Genomic DNA, 20,760 nt, shown 5'->3' on the forward strand with positions numbered 1-20,760 from the left:
TTTTGTACTCTTTCCCAGGATTAGAACATACCAAGACCCCTTCAAATTAATGTTAACACTTGGAACAGAAAACGTTCATGTAAAACCATCATTTGCCAAGAGCAAGCAGGTGGAGGGAGGTGATCCTTTCCCTCTACTCAGCCCTGGTGGGGCCATACCTGGAGTGCTGGGTCCAGTTCTGGGCTCTCCAGTACAAGAGAGACATGGACAGACCGGAGAGAGTCCAACAAAGGGCCACAAAGTTGTTTAAGGGACCAGAACATCACTCCCATGAGCGAAGACTGAGAGAGCTAGGACTGTTCAGCCTGGACATGAGAAGGCTCAGGGGCATCTCAGAAATAGCTGAAGGGAAGAGAAGCCTCTTTTAGGTGGTGCCCAGTGACAGGACCAGAGGCAGTGGGCACAAACTGAAACACAAGAAGCTCCAACTGAACACCAGGAAAAATTTTTTCACTTTGAGGGTGACTGAGCCCTGGCACAGGTTGCCCAGAGAGGTTGTAGAGTGTCCATCCTTGGAGATATTCAAAAGCTGCCTGGAGATGGACCGGGGGCAATGGGATGTAGGTGGCCCTACTTGAGCAGGACCTTCAGAGGTCCCTTCCAACCTCAACCATTCTGTGATTCTGGGAAAATCAAGAGGTTTGAACACGGAAATGTTTCTTTCTCTGGGCTCCTCAGGAAATCCTTATGTGTAATTGCCCAATTTCCAACATATTCTAGTTACACAAATGACCTGAATGGTGACAGACTCGTGGAATCAGTTCCTAAGCTATCCCATTGAGTTTAAAACCAAAAAGGAAGAGTTGTGATCCTCTATTCTGACATATGATATTATGCTCCTATATACATAGTTTGACAGGTCATCTTTGTGCATTATTAGTTCTCATTAATAAAGTTCATTGCGGTAATATCTCAGGGCCATTGGGGAATGGAATCCTATTGTGTTGAGGGAATAGAACAGAACATCAGACATTCCTATGACATTCACAATCTTACTTTTCCTACACTAGTTGAAACAATAATTAGATGATCCATAGCAACTCCAAGGAACAGAAATGGTGATAGCATTCTTTGCCCAGCTTTCATTTTTTGCCCTTGATGGTATTGATTTTATGAATCTTTATGAAAATTAATCTCAGGAGAGGAACAGAACCTGAAGATTTTACTTTTGACTTTCAATTTCCAAGAGCAATTGCAAGTTGTTGCTCTTCCTGGTTGGTTTGTGTGTGTGTGTCTGTGTGTGTGTGTCTGTCTGTCTCTGTGTGTCTGTATGTGTGTGTCTTGATTTTCTTCTTTGATAAAGTGGTTACCAGCTAGTGCCTTGTAACTTGGCCAACTTGTTTTTAGGAGTCATTTGTTCATCTTATAATTGGCAATATAATGTTCCATCTCCTACTGTAGCTTGTTTAAAATCAGTCATTTCTAAAAACAAACGAAGACTCAGGGTAGGAAAAGGATGCTGAACCACGTGTAGGGTATTTTATTAATCTTAATATTTTTGTGCACCTGTGAAGTAATTGGTGTATATAAATCCGTGATTAAATGCAGGTGGTAAAATAATTTCATCCTTTTATCAGACCCAGGGATGAAATTACTCACTTCACATGAGGAGTACCATCTATATTAGCATATTTAAGATACAACCCTTCAGCATGGAGAAGTAAAGAAAAAAATCCATGATTAGGAAAGGGCCACTCTTAAATCTGAAGCCCAGCTTCTGTTTAGGTAGCATTAATAGATGTTTGTCCATAGCTTATTTTCATCATGGATGCAGCCCCCACAAGCAAGCAAGGAAATGGAATGCAACCCTAGATCGACCTGACCAGAATCAAAATAGGAGATACCACCTCTCTCTTTGCCCCGTTCTGACTGTGAATAGGAAAAAAGAAGCCTAAAGAAGATCCTAAACCAAAAGCACCAATACAGAAATTCAGCAAACTCTGGGGAAGTTGTGATCCGAGTCACAATCTGAACTTTGTGGCTGACACTTCCTTCTTGAATGGGCTAAATTAAAATCTAAACCCCAGCAAACGAGGTTGAATTGACAGAGGAAAAAATAAGACAGATATATACTGTGTTGCCTCAAACAGTGGCAAATTATCCAGTATGAAACTATAAAAAGCTGTATCAGTGCCTTTTCTTTTTGGCAAAACACCATATATTTGATAAAACTGTTTCCACTAACTGAAACAATTGCCAGTGAGGAGGCTGTATTTTATCATTTGAGATGCCACCCCAGCTGTAAGAGTTCTATTAGATTGTCTTGGCTCAGTGTTTGATATTTATTCTTATCATTTAGGAGCATCAGATACTCATGTCTTGGAAGATATCTATTGAATGGTGATAAGTGTTTGGTACTCGCACAAGTGATATCATTGCACTGGAGTTAACTCAGTTTCACAACCTTGCGAGTTCAGAGCATTATCACAGAAAGAGCTGGGAGCTTTTATCAAACTGACCCATAATTAAGTTTGGCACTTGCTTGTATAAAATGTGGGATTTCTCTAGTGCTTTCCCCCCAAGACGCTCTACAATTCTTCTTTAGGCAGTTAATCATGTGATTATCTTATTCATTGCTACTATAAAATACTCACTTTATAAATGTATATATTGCATGGAGTGTTAGAGGCAGAGTCATTAGAAATAAATTTTAAGAAAGTACACTAAAGACTTGTAAAAAGACCCAAACCACTGGAAGACAAGCAGCCCACAAACTGCAGTGTTACGAGATGTAATGACTGCAGAGAGCAGAAAAAGGGGCCCTGTAACTTCTCTTCTATCTGGCTATGGAGTTGCTAAAGAAGTGTAACCAGGCAGAAAGAGTTGTTTACAGAGAATTGCAGTGACTCATTAGTGTGGCAGCTATTTGGTTAACCAATTAAGACATTATATTGATTTGCACAGCAGTTTCTAGAAATACATGTCAGTTTTATTGCTGCAATTAATAAGCAATGGTGTCTCTAACTAGGTCTAGTCCAGGGAAATGGTTGCATTAGAAAACAGATTAATAAATGCAGAGATAAATATGAGTTCAGCTGTTGATGTGGACAAAAATGGATACATTTCCAAGGGAGTTATATGGTCACAGCCATCTAATTTGTAAATCCATAGCTAGCTATGATCAGTTGCAAAATAGATTGAAAAACCTAATGATTTCCCAGTTTTCTGGAACTGAGCTCTTCTATTTTACATGAAAAATATATTTTTTTGAAAGCCTGTATTGGAATCTACATGTAAACTCTATTGCTTTTTGGCTTCCTCTTAGAGATGGTTCCAGCAAAATCCATGTATTTTTCTGTGGAAAAAAGTGACTTGGGATCTACTGAAATCCACTGGGAGAAGAGCATTGTAAGGGCTTGAGCAGATCCATGGTGAAGACTATTCTAAGAAATAATATTGATTCTACTGCATATGTTTAAATCACAAGCTTCAGTGAGTATGAACCTGTTACACAGACTGCAAAGGAAACACTTTAAAGGACAGCAGATGAAATACAAGAATTTTACTAAATGATTGTGTTTCCATGGAATTGCCACTCCAGCCTTACTTTGCTCAAGATAGATGGTTGCTAGCATGATGAAGAAACTGATATGAAGGAAAATCTCTGTTTTTCTTGAGTTGATAATTGGAGAGTTTGTATCTCTGCAACAATGAGTTTGGAAAGATTGTACAAACATCAAATCAAACCAGCCAATTTTACTAAAGCCTAGTCTCTTAAAATGTTGTGTAGGGTTTTTTAACATTTCATGACTGAATATAACTCTCAGATATTCTTTTCCAAAGAAGGAGAAAAAGGCTTTTGAGGGTCCTATTAATAGAAGGATGATAATTTAACCTGAGAGGAAAGATGTAACGTAAAGGATATTGGTTGTTGTTATAGGCAACTGTTACTCATTCCCAGCGATCTCAGATAAAGCAGACTCTTTGAGGGAGAACTTGTTCTAAGGGGATTGCTCAGCTGCTGCCTTCTGGGTTTTCTAGCCCTGGCTGGAGACACTGCCTTTGTAGCATCATTTGCTTAGATGTGGCATGCAGGATTATAAAATCTTCTTACCCTTGCAGAGGTCTGACCACACTTCTACTACCACCCTGAACCATCCCTTCCCACTGCGAGCTCATTTCCCTTGCTCTTCTGAATCCTGTGACAGGGAACATAATCTTGTCTCCAATTCTGCAGTTCTCAGGGGTGAATTTCAGTGCTTACTGACAAATGAATGCCTCTAAGCAGACGTTAATGCTATATTAATAGTTTTAACTAGAACAGCATTTTTAACCTTGATTGCCACAGCTCTGCCCATTTTTCCTTTGTCTCTGATGTCCAGGGAATGTGCAGGGAATGCTGCAGAGCCTTCACAATGGTCCAAGTTATTAAAGCACCCTCATTGCACTGTGTTGCTTTTCACTGTACATAACAAACTGAAGCAAGAGGAGTGTGCCTGAAGTTAGGATAACTTTCCAGCTGCTTGCAATGCATTTTGCAATGCATAGTTCAAACAAACAAAGACTTCTCATTAGCATAATATTTTTGCATGTTAAATGTTTTATATGACATTTTTTTGCAGCTACTATGGGCAATAAATGAAATGGCTTTCCTGTAAGAAAATATTTTCTTGGTAAATGTACTTATCAGAGTGTTTTAACTCCTTACTACTGCTCAGAACCATCATGTGCTATCCTAACTGCATCTTTGATTGTGCATGTTCATCTGCAAACATCAAACAGCCCCCACTGCTATTCTTCCTCAACCAGCTGTTGGCTTTATTATGCCAAATTCTGGTTTCCATAGCATAGACTGAAATAATTTTTTTGATTATAAATGGATCAAAATTTGCTTCGTCACCTCAAACCTTGCTGAGCCTTCAAAGGGATTTTGCATGTAGAGAAAAAAACATACTTTTCCCAGAAGTAGTTTCTAGAGGCTACCTTGACACAAAGTGAAAGAGCTCTGTGCCAACCACTCAGCCTTGTTTAGCCAAAAAACAGAAGTGTGGTCCAGGCTGGACAGTGGAGAAAACAGCCTTTAAGGTGATGACCTGCATAGCCCATGTTCTCAGAGGTATAAGCACACTTGGGTAGCAACTGAAATAAAAAACTGGTCTAGAAAAATGCTAGAGTAGAAAATCTTTTACCTGATCTGGTCTCAGATGGATGAGGTAGAACATGGTGTGGTAGATTAGACGCACAGACACAAGATGGTGTTTAATAATTTCTGGTGGAAGGAAAGCGAGAGATGATTTACCACCACATAGAGCAAATGGATGGTTTGTTGAGGTATATCAGTAGGAGTACTGAGTCACAGCTCATCATCTGGAACACTGGAAATTTTCAGTACTACAGCAACCCAGCAGTTGCTGTATATATTCTGGGAGCAAGGGGAAAGTGACAAGTAATGCTTTTTGGAGCATATTATAAAAGAAGTGGGTTTTATCTTCTGGGTGTTTCCATCCTATAAGTTTTCCTGTCAGATTTGGGAGAACAATATTTCACTTGGCTTTTGGTTTGTCTCTGAATCATTGTAACAATGGAATTTATTCTTACAAACCTGAATTGCTGGGGAAAAAAAACAAAACAAACCAAGCTGTCTGGGAGGTGGGTGGGAAGAGGACGGGGATGGGGCGGGGGGTGGAGGGGCAGAGAAGAGAGTCTGCGCGTGACTGATCCAATTTTCTGCATCTCACAAAACTCAAGGCAAATATGATGGCATTTGATTAATAGTTAATTGTGAAGTGACCAAACGCTTGTTTTCTTGGTTTGAAAATCACAATAAAGAGAGCATTTCTCCTGATATGGGCTAGATTTAAGAGCAGCATTATGTAAGACCTGAAAGGAGTGATGACTTTTTTTGGTAAAGGGAACAGTCTGTGCAGTGGACATGCTTCAGCGACAAAGACAAGAACTTTCTGCTAGAGTTTAATATAATTGTAATAGTTATAGGAAAGACACCTGCAGACAAAACAATATGTTTATGGAGGAATTAGTGGAAAATTACTGAATTTTTCTAGACTGCTGGCACGTCAATGTGGTCTCTATTGCTGATGCACTGTTTGAAGAGACACAGTTGGACAAGCTGGTCCTTGAAGTCATTGGCAGACCTTACTGTAGGTAACTATGGACTTTCAGGGTGATGCTCTGATATCTGCTGGTTACATTTAATAAAAATTTAGTTGAGGACGCAAACCAGGAAAAGCTATCGTATTTTTTAATGCATATCATGTACTATATGCTCAGAGAGAAAGAGGATAAACGATCAATCTAGAGATAAAATAATCTAGAAATAAAATATTCTTTATTACTTCTTAGATGTAAAATCTTGTGCTGTATCTGTAACAATTGCCTTTGTAAGCAGAGGTACGGCACCCAAATTTCCCATGTTCGCATTGTCTTCTGAATTACTGGTGCTGGGGTTGCTGGGGTTTGGAGTGAACGACTGGAGTTGTTTTCTTGGTTGGAGTAGAGTCAAAATGCTCTTTCCAAATGCCTGTACCAATTTTTATCCTCGTCTCTGCAGGTTTATTCACATGTTTTTGGTGAAAGCTTTGTTTGATTTTGATCTTTTTACATTATGAATAGTTTGCGAAGTGCTTATATAGAATTCATGTTTATTAATTTTATGATATTAAATTGTTTAAGCTTTTTTCAGATAAGTACCTGCCTATGTTGCTATTCAAGAATGCGTGCTATGCTTGCTACTTTTACTACATTCAGACTTCTGGTTTACTGGTCATTAAATATTCAGATAGTCTGGTGTCTCGCTTATGAGACCTAAGAAGAGGAACTGAAAGTAGCCTCAATTCTGTGGAAGACTAGAAAAAGGCAAGTGATTTTACTTTTGTAGCTTACTTCTTAGTATCGCTAGACTGCAGCATGACAGCAGAGTTTATAACATGGCCTCATGGATTTCTGGCTTAGCTTGAAAAGGTTGTGTCCCAAAATATAAAATTGTAATTAAATGTTTGGGAAAGGTAGAGATTGCCTTAGCTAAAGTGGAATCTATCACCGTGAAAAGAATGAACGCAACAGATTTTTATTATACAAATTGGAGAACAGTATCAGTTGGTATGACACCTCATCAATGCACTCATCTCCTCCCAACCCTTTTCTAGCTTGGTTGGGCTACTGGATGGTGCCAGCACGTTCTTTTAATGTCAGTATGACAGGGAAACCCATTTGAACAAAAAGATACAAACCTCAGAATTTAAACACATCATTTGTTTTGAAAATGCGAAGGCATCAGGCAAAAGACAGCAAATGAGAGACCTGTTAGCAAGGGACGGGCCGCTCCCCCATTAGTGCGGGAGCTGGGACGTACACAGCGCACGCAGCCCCAAGTTCAGCTGCAGTTCTAGCAGCAAGACAGGCATTTCCCTGACACTTTTATGCATTTACCGGCTGCTTTCCCCAAATCTGTAAGCATTGCAAAGAAATGTTTTGGTAGCCGAACCCCTCCAACGAGGTCATCTCTCACCACCGGCTGTCAGCGAGCCATCAGGAGCCGCGCTTCCAGCATGTTCCTCAGCGTGTCAGTTCCGTGTAGCGGGCCAGGAGGACGCGGCTGCCGCGGCGGCGGAGCCGGCCGACACCCGGCGCTCCCGAAGCGCCTCCCCGACGCCTCCCGGCCGGGGCTGCGGCGAGGCCCCGGCGCCCGGCAGCCCGGCACGCAGGTGGGAGCCGGCCCCGCTGCCGCAGCGCGGCCCACGCCGGCCACCGCGGGGGCGCCGCCGCTCTGGCCGCCCCGCCGCCTCCCTTCGGTTTTCGGCGGGAGCCGCAGAGCCCCGCGCCGCCGGAGGCCGCGCCGCGCCGCTCCCCCCGCCCGGGGCCGCTGCGGTGAGGGGGGCCGGGGCCGGGGCCGGGGCCGGCGGCGGGGCGCTGCCGGCGGGCGCGTGGGCGGTGCGTGGGCGGGCGGTTGCGTGGGCCGCGGCGGCGGGGCGCGGACAGGTGGGCTGGCGGGGGGCGGGCGGGTGGAGCGAGCGAGCGTGTGCGAGCGCGGCGGCGGCGGCGGCGGGGGCGGGCCGGACGTGGGCAGGCAGCGGCGCGAATGCCGGGCGGCGCTGGCCCCCGCGCGGCGGGAGCCCCGGCCCCGCGATAAAAAGGGAAGGGGGCCGGGAGGCGGAAGGTGCGCGCTGCGGGTCCGCTGGGGCGCCGTGCGGCGGCACCGGCAGAAACGTGCCTGGGAGGGAGGGTGCCGGAGAATGAGCGGGAGGCTGTGCCGAGCGACGAGCCTCCTCCTGCCTGCCCGCCCTCCGGTAGGAATCCCGGGCGGGCGGCGCCCGGGACGCGCAGCTCCCCTGGGCTGCGCGGCGGCGGCGGGCGGGAGGGCGGGAGCCGCACTTGGTGAGGAGGAGCCGCTGCCGCCTCATCCTGCGGCACCGGCCGGCGGCGTGAGGAGCCCGGCGAGCGCAGGTGGGTGGGCAGCGCCCGCTCTCCGCAGCGCCGGACCCTCGGCCCGGCGGTTTAGCGGTGGCCCCCCGCCTCCGGCACCGTCCCGGCGGGAGGCACCTCCTCTGGCGGCTCCCGTGTGGGGCTGGGGCGGGGGGCTTCGCGGGGCTGCGGGGTGCGGAGCGTCAGGGGCTTGGCGGGGTGAGGGCTGGCCGGGGTGAGGCGCGTCGGGGGTGCGGTGCTTGTGGAACCGCGGCGGCGGGTGGCCGCGGACGCCGGTATCGGGGCGGCGCCCGGTGCGCACCTGAGCGGCGGGTGGCGGGGCCCCCGCGGGTGCCGCCCCGGCCGGGGGTGACCGGCGGTGGCGGCGCCGTGGCAGGGCGAGAGGGTTACCTGGACGTGTGCTTCGGGGCGCCCGCAGCCTCACCGGCGCTTCGGGTTTTATTTATTAATTAACATTTTTATTTTTTTAGAGCAACTTGTTCTTGGGAAATCGCGTTTAATTTAGGTTTCTATTCTAGTTTGAGATTTCTGGTTGTGGCTGCGGTTGCTGTTGACGTAGGGCAGCGCCGGGGCGCGGGTCCCCGGGCGGCCGTGGTCACCCGTGCGCCGGCCGCGGCGAGGGGACGCGAGTGAGTTGCTGCCCGTGAGTGACCCGGGAGCGCCGGGCCGGGCGGCGTAGCGGGAGCCCGGGCGGCCGCTGTCGGGGTGGCGTGAGCAGTGCTGCGCCGGAACACGGGGGAGCGCGTGTGCACGCGAAAGCCGCTGTTCCCCCAGAGCCTGTACTCCGAAACTTCGCTATTCGGTGAAACCCCTGCTCTGAAGACCAGAACGCTTGGCTTTTTCCAGGAAGCCTTGAATCTTTCATTTTTTCCTATTTTCAGGAAAGGGTTAACGTGAGGGCTCGGGGTACTGTGTGCTTAGGTCTTACTTTGGTGTAAACGGTTCATTTGGCAGAATCTGTGGCACGTTGCTCAAAGTGCAGAAAGCCTGGAATAAATTGAGTGGTTTTCATTGTATGAAGAAGTTTCAAGATGGCTTTTAGTTCTGTAAGATCTTCTTCCAAATGCTAGCTTTTTTTGTGTGTGCATGCATTTCCTTAAAACCTACATAAATTAACGAAGCCTAGCATGGAAATCACGTTTCGGTAAAACTATGTTCATTTTTCAGCTGGAAGAACCAATCAAATTAGGGTTTTTTGTATTTACAAAGTAATTAAGTGCAGATGGTTTTGTATTGCCACTTGGAATTCACCCTGCTGTGCCAAGGTTATGATGTGTCCACTAAGCAACAAGGATAACATAAAAATCCATAAAGCCCTTATCGGTCTTCAAGAGTTTTAAATGTTCTCTTGCATTAAATTGGGTTGAGATTGTGGGGTTTTTCTTTATTCCTGAAATTTATTAAAGAGAAAATGACAAATAACTCTGAGTATCTTAACACACCTTTTACAAAGGGCTTTGGAATGGTTGTATAGAAAAAACAAGTGAGCTGAAACACTGTGGTAATAGGATTTGCAGCATAAAATATGGTTAATTTCTCTTGTATGACTACAGGTGGCAGTGTAGAAGCCAAGAACAAAAATTGGCAGAAATAATATTCTGTGTACGAGAAAATGAAGAGTGTACTCATGACTAAGCACAGGAACCTGGAAAACCACAGGTATGTGAAGTGATTCATACAACTGCCTATGGTGCTCCCAGTATTTGCTGTAGTCTGATGTTCCTGGCTCCATAGGTATTTTTGGATCAATTATCACTTAATGTATTCACAGTAAGAGCCTAATCAAAATGTCATGGAAAAATCTATATTAGATTACTAAAAGGAGCAAAAATAACTTGAAGGCAGTATGCAAGGAGAGGTGGGATTTTCCCTTTTTTTTTTATGGTTTATTTTAATGATTAAAGAATCAGCAGTAAGTTGCATGAAGGGGTTTTTTTTTGCCCTTTAAATAAATAGATCTCATATTGATAAATCTAGCAGCAGTTACAGGCCTGAATATACTTCAAATGGAGAAACTTTAGATAAACACAAGGATTTGCTTGTCTGGATGTCTTATCAGTACTACTGTTGTGAGTACTGAAGAATCAAAAGCACGAGGAGAATTACAGAATTAAGATGATGTCGTTTCACATAACTGTCCAGTGGTGATGCATGTACATTGTTAAGGGTTAAATATTGTAAGATAAAATACAAAAAATTACAACACTGTTCTCTATTTAAGAAAAGTAAAAATAAGCAGTACATAATAAGAGCTCATGATTAGCTCCCATATTTCAAAGCAAAGGGAAATACTAGATTACCTTAGTAATTAATTTTTCTCCTTAATTAGCAAGGCTAGAGTGAGGCAAAGCCTTTCTTGTATGTTTATATTGGTGTGCAGAGCCTGTAGAAATTAGACCGTTGGTCTGAATTCCAAGATTCCTGGAAAGCCTTTGAGGCTGGGACAAACTCGGAGCTCTGGAGCTTGAGGATTTTTTAGAACTGATGAGTGGGAAGTTATCCTGGTAAGAAGTGTCAAAGTGGAATTATTACTGTGTTTATGAATATATTTACTCTTGCATATGGCTGTTCTTTTTCTAGTCTAAGATGGCTTTTTGTCTAAACCTTTAGATTGCTTCTGAGAGAACGTGGTTATGCCACTAATGTCAACAGATGACCAAGTCACCTTCTGTCAGCTGCCCTGCAGTAACTGGCCTTGGGCACACTTCTTGTTATACCCAGCTGCAATATTAGTTGCAGAAAGAATGATTTATTTCACTGTTAGAATGGGCTAAGAGCATACATCCCATTTGGTATAACTGACCAGCTGTAACTGATAAACCGTTAAAATATAGTAGCTTGGATTCCAGAATCTCAAGATGCCAAATAAAATGTGTTTTTTTGATACCTGTTGTTTAACACCCCCCCCACACACACAACCAAACCACCAAAATCCAAACAGCGCCCCACACCCCACCCCCCACCCCCCGCGCCCCAACAAACAAACAAAACTATCCAGTAAACTATACTTCAGGTATAGCTTTGTGGGCACCCAAGCCCTGAAACTGTAAGCTCTCGGTAGAGAGGCTGTATATCTGTTGGTGGTTAGTAAGACCCTGATCTCTTGAGTGGGGTTTGTGGGTGCCATCATAATGCTTTGAAAATACCATGTGCCTTGGATAGAGTATCCTGAAGACCTATCACAGCTCTTAACTTCAATTAAAAGAAATAAAGTGGATAGATCTAGATCTTCAGGGCTGTTCTAAGGGGGAGAGCTCTTCCAGTTTTGCCTGTTACTTCTGAGTGAGGACCCACTCAGATGTGCCTAGGGAGAAAACAGCATAAGCGTCAATTTCTATACAGCAGCGTAGTTCTTTTATTCTTATCTTTCACTGAGCAAAACAGTTAAGTATACTTTAAGAACTTACATTAATAGCCCTGGTAAAGTCAATTCGACTGTTTGTGTAGTACAAGTCAACATATGCTTGTGGCTTTGTTGAACGTTGAGTTCATTAGTTTGTGCTAACACATTTAGGACACAAAATGGAAATGTAATTTGTCATTAGTACAAAATTTTCATGGGGTCTTCCTTTACTTCATGTGTTGAAAATACTAAATAAAAAACCCTGCCAGCTAAGCAGTGTGATGCTCAAGAGTTCAATTTACAGATACCTCTCTGTGCTAATTATGAAGTATTGACATAAATGAAAGAAACTACTTGTTAAAGCGCCTTTTGCAATGTATAGCAGTTATGTGTTCAGAAGGTGATTCATAACATTCGGCATTTACGATGAGTTTCCCTGCCATTACTGGAGATTACGAAGTATGTAATGTATTTGCACCATGCTGTGTTACTTTAGATTTGATGGTGGAAAGGGGAGGAGAACCATCTTCAATCAACTGAAAAATCAGGCCTGTTTTATGAATCAGTTAGTATTGAATTTTTTTACTGTATAGTAAAAGTTATCCTTTACAATAAAATGCAAATATTTAACCATCTTGCCTATAAGTACATCAGTGACAGTGTGTGTGTGTGGGAAACCCTCAAGACTTTTGTGTTGAAAAGTTGTGTACATTATAACTAATAAAATATAGCTGACTTGGTGTAACTGAAAGTAGAATTCATAGTAAGAAATCTAAATTTGCAATCTAAATGTGTAAGGTCCCATTTTGAATCAGCAGCTCTTGAGTTATACAGAATACTGCTTTGATTTGATGCAGGATGTGTTTCTAAGTACAGCTCCCTTTAACAGTGCATCAGATGCTGCATCTCAGAAAACTGTCTCGTGCTTCTGTTTTGAACTGAAAGTTGTGGATGGCTGTGTTCTGTTGTCCTAAGAAAACTGTGTTTAAGGGCTTGCACAGTCATTTCATGCTATCATAAAGATGGCTGTAATCTGTTAGATTATAAATCATGATTGCCTGGCAGTTATTGGAAATGTCTGTTAATTATACCAGGGTTTTACAAAAGAAAAATAAACTTTCTCACTCCATAATGGTTCTGTAGGATTGTCTTGATAATGGTTTGTGGGAACCTGGAGAATGTGCTAGGTCCATGGATTAACAATGCTGAATGGAAGGCAGAGAAAGATATTTTTTTTTTGAAAAATTATTTATGTTGTGAAACGTTAACAGGCACGAGCCACTCCAATATCAAAGGCAGATTATTTTAGAAAACCATTAAAATGTCTGTTAGGAAGATGAGGATGGTCTGAATCGGTCTCTGGAGGAGGAGGCACCAAGTGAAGGTTTCAGATAGACTGCACTGAGAATAAGCCTAAAACAGAGTCTGTGTGAGGCTATTTAGCTTAGATGCTTTGGCTTATCAGTCTAGAGGTTGATATCAGATCTCCAGTTAGAAAGGAGTAGCGTTTTGTTACTCCCAACAGTATTAATACAGCTGTCAAACTGAAGGGATAGTTATAGCACTGCAAGATGTCCGCTGTGTATTACTATAACTGAAGTGGACTCTTGGGAAAGTCACAACATGCTAAGTGTATGTGTAAGGAAAATATTGTTAATTGGTAAATGTGTAAAGTAAATCTCCAGGCAGTAGTCCCACTGCTCTCTCTAGGCAGGCTGCCACTGGGCTTCTATGAGAAGTAAGGCCTAGCGTAGGAGGACGTGAAACTAGAGGAGAATTTATCCTGAAATTACATTCTGTAGATGAGACGTTGTTCTCTGGCAATGGCCAACTATCCTGTTCTAGGAATGCCATTGCATGGTGTTGATTCTAGATGATAGAAGAATATCCCCTGGTGGAGTTGCATTCCGCTTAACTAGGTGGAGTGCAACTAACCAGATCTATGATGCTGGAAGGGAGCATATAGTAACTCTCCAACTACATGCCAAGGTGGCTTACAACAGAAGGAGCCTAGATTATCTTTTAAGAAGCGGGTAGAGAAGTGCTGGTAACATAGAAGGCTACTAAAATAGTGCTGGAAGCAACACCTGAGATGCTAGATAGAGGTCTTTATTCTTAGCCTTCTGCAGCATCAGTCTGCACTGTAATCTCAATACCCTGCATAACGACAAGCAGAAAGGGCACGTGGGGCAAGATGACACAGCCACTGGGATTGAAGTCCATAATATTGCTGTACATATGGAAGAAGTTGATGAAGGTCATGTAGAAAACAAGGAAAAACTGCCTGAAAAGTTAGGCCCAGTTCAGACAGGAAAACAGAAGAATAGGCAATCAGGCCAAAATAGCAATGTTTCTATGCAAATACTAGAAGATAAGGTGGAGGGACTGAATGCTTAGTTGTAAAGTAAACTATTTACTGTATAGGTCTATCATAAAGAAGGTAGCTAGCAGAATGTACTATGGTTTCTGTGGAAAGCCTGCTAGGTGGAGCAATCAAAAAAGTAAAATGCTTGCAGCCAGTGTGGAGAGACTCAGAACAAATGCATGTCCCCTAACAAATGCTTCTCTGACCCTTGAAAAAGATATTTAAAAAACAGTTAGCTTTGTTGAGCAGGCTGTAAGGAACAGAAAGATATCCTTCAAAAACTGATGTGTGCCCCCCCCCCCCCCCCAAAGGTGAAAATCAGGCAAATTAAACATTAAATGTATGGTAAAACAAGCTAAAGCCTGATGTTATTTGTAAAAGGTATAGAAGCTTGTCATAAGTACTCTTTCAAAAACATCAGAAATGGGAAGGCCATTGGGCTGATAGATGACTAAGATCTCAATGAGCTCAAAGAATATTGCACTGGAGCTGGAAGGGTATGAGATACTTGAGTTCACTGTGCAGGAGCTTGGATTTCCAAACAAAAATCTCTTCTCTGTGGGGAGAGAAGCACGAGGTCCTATTGAGGCACCTGTTCCAAATCAAAGTGATGCTGGGACAGTTTTTTTTTTAAGAACAAAATTATACACACGAGTTACAGCAAATTCTGGATGTGCCCACATCCTCTAGAACAGGGGTCCTCAAACTATGGCCTGTGGGCAGGATACAGCCCCCCAGGGTCCTCAATCTGGCCCCTGTATTTACAGAACCCCCCTGCGCCCCCCCCCCCCCCCCCCCCCCCCCCCCCCCCGCCCACTGGGGGCTGGGGGGGAAACCAAGCAGCTGCAGATGACTGCCTGCCACTTCATCCACGCGCCGGACCCCTGCTCTAGAGGACCTCTCAGTGTAAAATTGCTGAACAGGTAATGGTGTTTAACAGCACAGTACTGCTGGGGTAGCAGTGAAGTTGTAAGTGCCAAAGGTGATGCCAGTTTTTAAAAAGGCTTCCAGAAAGCCTGTAGGAAAGAACAAGTCAAGTATAACTGGCATTTATACCAGCCAATTTGCTGGTAAATATCGTGAAGAAAACTAAGGGATTCATGGACAAATTCAATACCAAGAAAGAGTCAGAACAGCCTCACAGGTCTGGTAGAGTTCTTTGAAAACACTGTTGAGGTTGTGAGTAAGTGTGATCTGGCTGATGCAGTACACTTGGGTTTCAGAAAGTCTTTTGAGATGTACTCACCAAAGGTGCTGACCAAAATGAAACTGCTCTGACATAAGAGGAAAAGTCTCTTCTAGACTGATTGTTGGTTAAAAGATGGGGTAGGAATAAATGACCTATTTTCGCAGGGGGGCGGACATCACCGGTGGAGTTGCGTACCATCTGTGCTAGGTTTAACGCTAGTCGGTGTATGTATTGGTGATCTGGAAGAGTGAGTGCGGAGCGATTCTAACTTAATTAGGGTAGCAAAAATGAAAGCTAATTATGAAGAGCCAAAGAGGCATCTTGTGATTTTTAGTAACTGGGGATGAAGCTTGCTGCTGATACTATGAAGTAATGCATGTAGGAGAGAACAATCCTGCTATTATTGAGACTGTTAACTATTAGCACCAAAGGAAGTGACGGTGTAGACCGCTTACCATGGTAAATTGAAGCATTGGTTGTGCTTAGGACTGGTCAGGAAAAAAATAAAAATAGGGAAGAATGGCCAACATAACAGAAGTCTTCTATGCCAGTGTATAAATACTTGTGCTTTTATCTTGATCTCTGGGTGCAGTTCTGATCCCCATATATAAAGGAAGAGTGAGGGGAGGAAAAGGAGAGATAATAGAACTGGAAATGGGTGGCAATGATGATAAAGAGCAATTAAATAGATTGAGAATCTTCAGCCTGGCAAAGAAATAGCTAAAGATGAAAATGATAACAATCTGTATAGGAGCGTAATGGAAAAAATGAACAGGGAGTGCTCATTAACTGCCTTTCGTAGTACAAGACCCAGAGGGGATCAAGTAAAATTACCAAGTGACAGATTCAGATGTAGTAAGAGGTTGTATTTTTTTCATAGTGTGTAGTGTAACTGTGAGCTGCTATACATACTAAAAATGTATGTAGGTGTGGGCTTTCAGTGCAAAAGCATCACCCCTTGCTTAGAAAAACACAAAGCCTAGTTCCTGAAGGCTGGGGAGGGATCCTGACCTGCATCCTTGCAAGCCTTCCTTGTTCTAGTGCTCCTTCCCAGACCTGCACTCAGCTTATGCTAAGGACACAATATGGGCATAGATGTATCTTTGGTTTTAGTATGTAAAATGAAGACAAATTGCAGTACCCTAAAGAAAATGCTGACCATATGCCACTCCAGATGCATAACCAAATTATTGGTGAAGAAAATGTGTTGAGGAGGATGAATTCTTTTCTTGGGCCTAATAACTTCCCGAAGGAAAAAAAAGTTAGTTTTCTTTGAAGACTGTACCAGTCCTCATTATACCATGTTGATACATGAAGTTTAATGCCTATACAAGGGAGTTGAGATTGTTTGTTCTAAGGTGTCAGCAGTCATCTTTAATTCTGTGCTTGCTCAGAGTAAGTTGGGCATTTGTTACTCCTTGCAGTTCATCTTCAGATGGACTGAATTAAAAACCTAAAAGCAAAAATAAACTGGAAGAGCTGGGGACAGGCTTACCTATATAATAAAATGAAAAATACAGTTTTTGAGTCATGAACATGGAAGGTGGAATCTGTTTCCCTATAAATATGGTGAGATTACACATAGGTTCTTTCCTTATCCAAACATACAAGGACCAAAGCTATATTAGACTTGGACTAAATAAGGACTTGGAGAAAATTCATTATTAAGAATAAAGGATAACTTGGCTGTTAGACATGAAAATGACATTTAAATATTAAAAGGATGTGGAGGTTATGAAGCAAGAATTATGTAGTCATCCAGCCCAGTAACAAATGAAATGAGAGTCTCCCAGTGGTAAGGCTTATGAGCTTGTGTGAACGAGGTACAGAATCAGTGCAAACACGGTGCTACACCCTGTAAGGAGTTACAGGAATGGGTGTTGGGGTACATACAAAGGTTAACTCTAACCCAGGAAAATTAGTTGTCTTGGGTTCTTGTGGAACTCTGGTTCTGAAATAAAAAGATAAATCATACAGAAAGAGATCATACAATGTTTTTTAAATTACAAAAGTTAGGCAATAGAGCCAGTTTGAAAGAAAGGGTTAATTATGTATCCCACCAAACACCCCCGACACATCCCCCCTCTCTCAAGAATGGAGGAGGGAGAAGAATTAGTCCTCTCATTAGTTCAGCTATTTTAATGATTTCCTTGAATGCTCTTTAGAGTTTTCCTATGTGTTCATCAATTTCAAAACATTCTTTTAAGAGTAATTTTTTTCCATTCTGATTTCCTATAATGGGATATGATACCAAAGGAAAAAAAAAAGTGTAAGAAAAATCTTGTTCTTTTTATTTGGTAATTAATGTAGTTAGGTAATGAAGCTGAACCACTGGCAGTCTGACATTAAAGGAAATTTTGGTCAGCACAGATGACAGTAAGTTTTGGGTTTTCCTTTTCTAAAAGTAGTTTAGTTCCAGACACCATGGAACAGAACTTTGCTGGTAATTTACTCAGAGGGTTAGACTTTCCTATCTATTTAAACCCATACTTTAAACCATAACACATGGTCTTAAATAGGTAAGAGAATTCACCAGCCATAACGCACTTCTCAAGCAGTATTTATGCCAGTGTTATCTCAGGAAGTGGGCACTGCTGTATATATATTTATTTTTTTTTAATTAAATGAAATCAGTTCTTTGTAAAGTATTTCAGTTACACTTTTCTAATGCAAAATCCTCTGAGAAGACAGGTTCTATATTTCAGTATTATGAAACTTCTGCATATGCACCTTTTTTTTTTTCCTTTTTAATATCAACTAGACTTGTATTTCTCTTTGTTTTGGGGAGAGTGGCTGGTTCTGTAGTTATTCTCTAATGCTTTACAAATAGTTGATTGTACTTGTTAGTTTTTATCTGGATGGTTCTTAGTGTTCCTGATAATTGAGGTGGTTATATGCTCTATAATAAAAATAATAATAATTCTGAAGTCAAAAGGAAAGTCACATGCTGTCCCTGACTCAGATTTCAGTTGTATGAAGTCTGTGTTCCTCACAAATAAGGTTATGAATTCTTACGAATACCTTCTATAAAATGGAAGGCAGAGCCCAAAGTAAAACAAAAACCTGGTTATCAGGTCTCTGCTGAGCTCAGTGGCCAGGGACAGATAAAATTCTGACATCACCTCCTACAGCTTTGCATCCTGCTGGCTCCTGAGAATGCAAAGAAATTGCAAGTCCTTTAATTTCAGAGCCTGAGCCTGTTGCCAGTTGCTTTTTCTCCTTTTAGATATTCCACCTTTTCCAGTTTTCTTTCTCTGTTTTTTTTTCTTTGCTTCTCTGCAGTTTTACTTTTAATCATCGTCCAATTAAAAAAATGTTACAGTTTTGGTGGGTATTTGGTGGTGTGTTTTTTTTTTAGTTTTTTTCTGATTTTGACCTATCTCAGTGTTTCTTCAAACTTGTAAACGTTATCTCCCTCGTTCCTTTACTCAATGCACAAACAATTTCTAATTGGAATAAATATTTAACAGCATATTGGAGATACAGACATAACAGTGCTTTCTCCATTGACTGAAATCTGATCAGTTTATGAAGTTTAAAGAAGTTCAGTTAAAACAAGCTGGGCTACCATGAGTGGTAGTGTGCTGCATCAGTTTTCTGGTGGCAAAAGCCTTGTGATGGGTATTCAGTTTAACACATTTTACCTCACCAGATAAACGTGCATATGATCAATTACAGAGACCAAGTCAGTACTAGCAACTTCTTAAACCATGTTATCTGCTGCTGATGTGGGCATTTGCACGTTAAATTAGGGATCTGTAAAGGTGTAAGCTTTTGTCAAGTATGGTGAAGATGTTTTTGAATGGGAGGTTTCTGTGTGGAGGCTTGCAATTTCTAAGGCTGTAGCATAAGTAAGTCATAAACTCTGTATGTTTGGTTTAATGTGAATTGTTCCTGCAAACACGGTTGTTGGAAAATACTAAAGACCAAAGACCTCAAGAATCTTCTGATTTCTCCACATTAGTGCCAGCCATGGCTCCACTCGCTCTCGCTTGCTGTGGTTCACTTCTTTGCTGTACATTTTCTGCAGCAAGTGAAGGGCAAGGCTGCTCGCCTGCAGAGCAGCTGTCCTGGGGGTCAGGTTAGCGCCTTTAGAGATGGGAGACCTCAGCTTCTTGCCCGTTTTTCCCTTCAGACCATTTGGAAAGAGTCCCACTCATCTGCTGAAAGAATATTGTGATAGGCGTGCTGTATATATATAACTATATATATAAAGAATGGGCACATTGGGCCCTTGGGAGGTGATTCTGAGTTGTGGATGGCAGATGGAAGCAAGGCCTTGGCCTACAGCACGGAGTCCAGGTGAAGGCAGGGTTTAAGATCCGTGTCTTATTTGGTTAGGGCCTGGGTTAGATTGGTTAGGCCTGGGTTGTCTCCAGCTTTGGCCAGGCATTCTGGTTTATCCTGAGACCTAGCTCTTCCCACTGCCTCCATAAGGATTCCATCTATCTACTGCAGGGCTCTGACTTCACTTTGGGCACTGCTCTGCTCTTAGGTAGCACCATTGTGCTGGCTTGTATCGGAGCCTTGTATTTCATCTAGCATTTGGACTGGTGTCAGCAAGATGGAATTTCGAGGAGCTGCAGCATCCCGAGACATTTTGGGGCAATATGTTTGCTCATCCTTTTTCACCAGCCTTGTGTTTCTCAACTTTTAACTCACAAAGACTGCCAGTAAGTCACATCTGTATGCTGTGTCCAGCTAAAACTTGAAATCTGCTCTACCAGCATTCTAACGATCTTGTGTAAATCCTTGTTCGTTGATGCTTCCATTGCAGCAGTAACTTTTTGTTCTACTTCATCATTACAGATTATGACTTGTAGATGGCAACTGAGAATGGGAAGGCAGAACAGACATACAGCCTCCCTTTCTGCTTGAACTTGGTCTATATGTGAATGTTACCAAAAAAAAATCTTACTGGTTAGGTGTAATTTTGTGAAGTAAAAATTATAAATATTGGGCAGTCGAGGGGAGAAGATCTAGTGAAATCAGAGGTGTATTTCACAGTTCTGCCAAATGTCACTTTTAGACTCCAACATGCAAAAGCTGGCCCATTGCAGCATAGTCATTGTGATTTTACATGAAGTGGGACATTAGGACTAAGGTGGATGGAGGTAAGGATGTAAATAAGACTTTTCAGGGCTTGAAGTCTTGGTGATTTCTGTGAAGAGTTCTGTGGCATTTGCTCTGTGTATTCCTGCCCCCTCCCCCTTAAAATTGTTAAATCAGGACCAGTTTCTTTTGGATGGAATTACACAGCTCTATTGTTGAGAGAATCTTCTATTTAAAATAGTAACTTTCAAGTGTGAGCTTCAGTATTGTCCTACAGAACCAAAAAATAATTGCAAGAATTATTGAATTGATGAATATGAGCTGGCAGTGTGCCGACGTAGCCAAGAAGGCCAATAGCATCCTGGCTTGTATCAGAAATAGTGTAGCCAGAAGGGCTAGGGGAGTGTCCAAACTAGGTTTGCTTTAACTAGC

The 20,760-nt window shown here is 42.6% G+C and overlaps 1 long non-coding RNA gene across 1 annotated transcript in view; it reads left to right on the forward strand.

Annotated features, from left to right (window-relative positions):
- The first annotated feature begins 8,123 nt into the window (after positions 1-8,123).
- LOC308059507 overlaps positions 8,124-20,760 on the forward strand; it is a 198,428-nt gene continuing 185,791 nt past the window's right edge. The window contains exons 1-2 of the long non-coding RNA XR_013926274.1: positions 8,124-8,243; positions 9,933-10,038. This is a non-coding gene — a long non-coding RNA (uncharacterized lncRNA). The remainder of the gene's footprint in view (positions 8,244-9,932; positions 10,039-20,760) is intronic.

This window comes from Falco punctatus, assembly GCF_963210335.1.
Source record: "Falco punctatus genome assembly, chromosome: 2".
Classification (NCBI taxonomy): domain Eukaryota; kingdom Metazoa; phylum Chordata; class Aves; order Falconiformes; family Falconidae; genus Falco; species Falco punctatus.